This window comes from Austrofundulus limnaeus, unplaced genomic scaffold, assembly GCF_001266775.1.
Source record: "Austrofundulus limnaeus strain Quisiro unplaced genomic scaffold, Austrofundulus_limnaeus-1.0 Scaffold2142, whole genome shotgun sequence".
NCBI classification, from domain to species: Eukaryota; Metazoa; Chordata; class Actinopteri; order Cyprinodontiformes; family Rivulidae; genus Austrofundulus; species Austrofundulus limnaeus.
The window spans coordinates 18754-25498 of record NW_013954544.1 but is presented as its reverse complement, the minus strand read 5'-3'; the positions used below and the strand labels follow the sequence as shown (position 1 = coordinate 25498).

The following is a 6745-nucleotide window of genomic DNA, read 5'->3' as shown; positions in this document are numbered from 1 at the left end:
CACATATATATTGTATACACACACAAATATATATATACACACACACACATATATATATATTATATATATACACGCACACAAGTAATATTCAAAAATTCTGTGAATCTCCTGGGGGCTAAGCCCCCCTTGTCCTTAAAACCTAATGACACCCCTGGATCTGGTATTTTTAACTTCATCTTCCATACTGTTCCACAATCTTATTCCCTGGATTAAAGGGATTCGCTTTAATTTAATTTTAATTTTAAAATGTTTTCGTGAAAACATTTGGAGCATAGGAAATATCATTGTCCAACTTTTAAAATATTTAAATCTGCTAGAGTTCCCCCCAATGCTTCTTTAAACTTTTGCCCCTTATATCATTCTATTTGGTTACACACACCTCTTCAGGTGATTTTAACTTCATAATCTATGTTTTAGCCCTTCAAAATAAAACATAGCCCATTTTTCCAAACTGAGAGTCATCAGGTAAATATTTAGCTGAAGATTTTAGTTTCGGGGGGGGGGGGGTCTATATTCCAGAGTGAGCTGTAATGACAACTTTGTCAAGCTCTACAAACTTATTGTTGCCCATCTTTTGTTGCTTTAATTTAAGATTAGAGGAGGAAAAAGCACTCCACCAGGGGGCAGCATTTTGGGAGACTGCCACCTTTAAATAGAAAAAAAAAAGGCCAGCTTAATTACTGAAATTCCAAGGCATCATTTTAGCTTCGCTCGAGGATCCCTTTCAGAAATTTATCCTTTTCCTGTTTGGTTAGCGAAGCCTGTAAAACAGGAACACTATAGTCTAAGTGTAACTTTGGGTGAGGTAGAGTCAATCTGAAAGAATTTCTGCTTCAGGGGAGAAAATAAATACCCACACAAACACTAGGTGTACACAAATCTTTATTTTTTCCAATGTTTAATCAACTTTTGACAGTTTATTAAAGCATTTCACATCGGTGTCATTTGAAGTTGCTCAAGCTGTTGTGAACGGCTGAGGAAGATGTTTTATGGATGAATGTGTGGGAGCTGTGTTTTTCCCCTCCTTCCAGAGCTCAGCATCCACACAGAAGGCTCAAGGTTGCAACAAAGATGATGTACTCTTGGAAGTTGACGACGCCGTCACCGTCTTCATCCAGCATTTTGAACAAATCAGCCGCTTCCTGTTGGCCTTTGGCAGAAGGGTTGTTCAAGGCAGCCTGTTGAAGAGGAGAAAACCAACTCAAGTAATCAGAGACACTCGGAGGAGAAGTTTTTAAAGGAGTTGGCAACATTTACTTACTTCAAGTTCAGGAAACTCAGCTTTGAACATGGCTGCAACTTCCTTCTTGGACATGGTGTTTTTGTCTCCGTCTGTTCCGGCGTACTTGTGGAAACACTGCTGGAGAATAGCAATTGCTGCTTTGATGTTGGCCATGGTGGCTGAGAAAAGGAGAACAGTTAAAGGTTTTGTGTTCGTTCATACCAGTACAGAGCTCTGGGCTAAAGACCACATTTTTTCTTCCTGCGTCACATTTTCTGTCTCCAAGGGTTTATATGACAGGACATTGTTGCGTGCGCTGACTTCCAGTCCGGCTCAAACATGGGCGGTGCAAACCAGGAACATGTCTTCTGGCTAAACCGGCCCCACCCAAGTCCACAAAAACTACCATCCTGCTTCCAACACTGCAAAAACTGTCCATCTAACCAAGTTTTAAACCTTATATGAGCCAAAAAGTCTTTTTGATCTTGTTTTCAGACTGATTTACTAAACAAGAACTGATTGTGTAAGAATAATCATCTTGTTTTCAGAATGTGTAAGATTATTTGTCTTGTTAGTCTGAAAATTTGACTCTAATTAAGTCAAACATTTCTGCCAGTGGAGTAAGAACATTTTACTTGGTNATATTGTTTTATGAATGAATGAAATAAGTCCAGAAAAAAAGAAATCTTACCCAGGGCACCAATCTGTCTAGTACTGACCCTGATTGGACTTAAACATGCTGTAATTCTAAATTATAGATTAAAATGAGTAATTTAGTTCTAACAGAGTGTTCATAAGTCAGCATAAGTTGTGTAAAACGTTAGCTTGTGACAGGTTGTTTAAACCTGCAGCATGTTGGAGCGCTCACTTCTGACTTTATTACAGTCAGAGAAAGAATTTCCCTCAGCTTCAAACCTGCTGCCTGCAGCTAACAGACTCCAGAGGGATTATGGGTAATCTGATGTGCATCAGATGTCAGCTTGTAATATTTTGAGGCATTTTTAGGCAGAAAATTCCTCGAAGTCAAACTGCAGCGACCCGAGTGTTCACCTTTTTACAGGCCGTTCAAAGAGTCAAACACAAACTGTGTCAAAAGTATGTTTTAATGTGGATTTGTCATCTACAGATATGTTCCTCTAACAACAAATCCTCATCAGTGCCTTGTGCTGACTCGTCACTTCTTGCCCTTCTTGTCCTTCTTGTCCTTGTCCTGACTCAAGGCGAAGTGTTTCTCGCAGGCGATCGTGATGCCGGCGACGAAGGGCAGGAACTCTTCGAAGTCCAGCTCCTCGTCTTTGTTCTCGTCCAGATCCTTGATGATCCTCTCCACCGTGTCCGGGTTCTTCTGGCTCTGAAACACACGAGGGTGAAGTTGAAATTAAATAAATTTAAAAAAAACATCTGGCAGGCAGGAGACGCAGGGGTCTTACTTTCAGGAAGGTGGGCAGCTCCGCCTCCACCAGCTTCCTCAGCTCCTTCTTGCTCAAGGTGTTTTTGTTCCCACCCTCCCCGGCGTAACGGTGGAAGACCAGGATCAGGGACTCCATGGCTTTCTCCAGGTCAGTCATGGCTGCAGAGAGCTGAAGGAGGAAAAAGAGGAAACTAAATCATTCTTTTGGCCTCTTATCAGACAGTGAAAGTACTTCAGAGATTATAGATTTAACTTAGACAGATACTTATACACACAAGTATCCATGTATTCACAGTTTCAGTACTTTCTCTGAAACCAGCAGACTCAGTGAGGATGTGGGTGTTGGTCTCACTGGCACTCAAAGCACATTCTTTCGAGCCGACATCACTTCTCGCCTCTCAAACTTCAAATCTTTAATCCTCACTTTGTCTCTTTCTTTCACACAAACGGTTTGTTTATTCTGAGCACACCGAGGTGTTTAAACTAAAGTCACGTCACGCAGAGGGAGGAAGCAGAGGACACACTGCTGCTGCTGTGAGCAAACGAACAACTCAAGCTGAGCAGAGCAGAAACAGACGGGGATTTAAAAAGAAACTAAAAGTTTTAAAGAAAAAGACTTACCTGATCAGGATGAGGCAGAAACTGTGAGCTCCAGTGAAGAGGGCGGTGGTCTGCTGGAAGTTTACTGAGGGGCTTCAGAGTCAGGAAACGCCCAACGTGACGTGGAAAAGGAGAGGCCCACAGACAGAGAGGAGGTGGAAATCAGAGATGATTCCTCCTCCTCCTCCTCCTCCTTCTCCTCCTCCTCCTCAACAGATAACGTCTGTAACCTGACACTGCTTTAAGATTTCTGCACAAAGAAAGTTTGAAAGTTTGAAACAGAAAAGTGCTTCAGCTCGTCCACAGGGATCTGCAAGTCTGAACACATCTCTGTGCAGAAGTCTTAGACCGTCCCTCATTCCTGCTGGTTTTACTTCAAATGAGCCAAACGTCCTTTTTTAAAGCAGTTTTCATCAGCAGCTCTTCATAAACATCTTTTTTATTTTATTTTATTTATTTATTGTGGTTGTAGTGGTGATAATTTGTCTCATATTAATCTGATAAAAACAAATGAGTCAGAAAACACACAACATGTGTTGACATAATGACTCATTTGTACACTTAGCAAAAAGTAAGTTCATTTTAATAAGCACACTTGAGTATAAGTTTAAAAATATCAAGTATACTAGGCACCATGTACTTGTACACTGCAAAAACTGTCCATCTGACCAAGTTTTAAATCTTATATCAGACAAAAAGTCTTTTTGATCTTGTTTTCAGACTGATTTACTAAACAAGAACAGATTGTGATTATTAAGATTCTTGAAATAAGAAAAAATTGAGTCAAATCAAGTATTTCAAGAATCTCACCAAGTAAAATGTTCTTACTCCACTGGCAGAAATGTTTGACTTAATTAGAGTCAAATTTTCAGACTAACAAGACAAATAATCTTACACATTCTGAAAACAAGATGATTATTCTTACACAATCGTTCTTGTTTAGTAAATCAGTCTCAAAACAAGATCAAAAAGACTTTTTGGCTGATATAAGGTTTTAAAACTTGGTAACGTGGACAGTTTTTGCAGTGCAGCTTCCCGCTTCTTTAATTGCATTTTTTCTTGGCAGAGTCACCGAACAAACTCATTTCATAATTTTACTAGTTTATCATATTTGTGGTACCCAACTCCAATGATTTAGTTTTTGAAAAAGAAAATCTAGTTTTAAAACTACAAAATTCCCCTAATTTTCACATTTTAATTGTAATGATATGAATGAAGCCATAAATAAACTTGTCCTGTTGCAAACAGAATGCCAGTCAGTGCTGCACACGGTCGAAAAGCGAAACAAAGGCAAAGCTAATTGTGCAAAATGAAATAAAGCTGGTTTGAAACACACCCACCACTCACCGACTGTTCACACGAGGCTGCTGGAAGCTGGAGAGGAAAGAAGCAGAAGAGTGAGGAGCTGCTTGACTTTAGCCTCTTTTAAAGACACGACACGCCCTTTTCCACGAACTGACCCCTCCTCCTGACTTAGTCCTTTTCCTGGTATTCTCTTCTTCTTTTGTTTGCTAAAACGCACACCCCTTTCTACACCAGCGAGACCAGTTCTCTGACTGTTTCCAGCCACATTTTAGAGGAGCGGTGACCGGGTTCAGAGAAGTGAGCGTGGTTCGGTTGGATTAGGAGTTGATGGAGGGAACATGTGTGTCAGGTGTTGCTGTGCAGTGATTAGCAGGTGACAGGTGTTCATTAGAGCCTGTGTGGGAGGAGTGCACTGACTGGGATCCTTTATGACTGTCTGCCTGGAGGAGGGTCAGAAACCTCCCTTCTCTGACACACCCTCCCTCCACCACATCCCTGTTTTACATTTCTTCTTCCAAGCAGCCATTTTTTTTAAATCTTTGAAAATATCGTCTTAATCAACAGTTCTCCAAACTTTTACAAGTTTTTCTTTAGGTTTTGGCTCCATTTTTAGTAATATTTAGACAAAAAATATTATTCCACGTTGATGCACAAGATTGATTTTATTGTTTTTTCACTTTCACGCAAGTGAGAAACACAATCATTAATAATCTACTGACCAAGTTGTGGTCGACGTTTGTGTCTCGGTTGTTGTGTTACTTTCTGTTTGTTTGCTCTTCAGGCCTCCTGTGAGAATCTGTGAAATCAACAAATGTTTGTGGCTGTGTGCAACAAGCTCGCGCTCGCAGCCCCAAAGGGCATTCCAAAGATGTTTACCAATGCTGACAAATCAAAGATCATTATGGGATGTAGCGCTGTGTTCAGAGCTGCCCAGACTGGGTGAGTAAAGTTACTCAAGAGAAAACACACAAATGCTTCAAACAACATTTGATGAACACAGTGACAGATTTGCAAATATTTCAACTGTTTGATAGTGATTCACTCCTTTTAGCTTCCAGCTATTGTTTCCTTATTTAGCTTCTAGCTAGTGTTTTTTATTTAGCTTCTAGCTAGTGTTTTCTTATTTAGCTTCTAGCTAGTGTTTTCTTATTTAGCTTCTAGCTAGTGTTTTCTTATTTAGCTTCTAGCTAGTGTTTCCTTATTTAGCTTCTAGCTAGTGTTTTGCTTCTTTTAGCTGTTCTGCTTATTTGAGTGGTCTTCAGTGAACTCACCCAACACTGATCTCTGTATTTTTTGCAGAAAATGATATTTCTCTAGTTTGTACTTCCTCAAGGCTGGATGTTTATAGGCACAAAACGTTTAAGAATGACAAATAAAATCACACATTTAGGCCTTTTTTAAAAAACCTATTCTGGTGAAAAGTTTTACAAAACAGTCCACTCCAGCTTGTGGATCTGCAAAGTAAAAGTATAGTTTGCAAGAACTGAAAACAATACTTTTAACTAGAGAAATTACATTTCCTGTGAGAATGCAGAGTAAATGTTTAACGCTGAGAGATTTTAGGAGGAAAAACAAAACAATTTAGCTAAAAAATAGTAAAAAATGCGAAATTAGCAGAAAAAAATGAAAGAGGCACAAAAAGTTGAAGTTGGCAAAAGGATAACAGAAAAGGTCAAAAGGAAGCTGAAAAGCAAAAAATATATAAATAAATAAAATAAAAAATGAAAAGCTAAAATCAGTTCAATAGAAGCCGAAGGAAGCTGAATTTAGCACAAACAAGAAAAAGCTGAACCTGAACAAAAGGTTTTTAATGATGTTCAAAACAGCTCCATTCATGTTTCAATGAGAAAAAAAAGGTAAAATAAGCCAAATATTTTCAAAAAGTAGAAACTGCTGAAATACCAAAAGACATAGCAGGAATGTCCGGAAGGAGCTGAACGTTTTGAGTATGGGTGCAACAATACATGTACCCGTATCGAACCGTATCAAACAGTGCTTTAGGTTCAACACACACTTGTATGGAACAACACAGATTTTTAACATTTATTTTATCAACTTGTCTTCTGAAGATGCTCTGTGTTGAAGGGTCAGTGGATCTGTGTTCGACTACTCCACCTAGGCTGCATTTTGAGCGCAGATCCACTGAAAAACTTGCTGTTTCAGCAACATTTAATTTAAAAACTGTACTTTTGAGGTTAAACAAATGT

General features: G+C 39.2%; 1 pseudogene; it reads right to left on the bottom strand.

The window, feature by feature from the left end:
• Nucleotides 1–864: 864 nt before the first annotated feature.
• Nucleotides 865–3360, bottom strand: LOC106537128 (uncharacterized; annotated as a pseudogene).
• Nucleotides 3361–6745: the final 3385 nt, after the last annotated feature.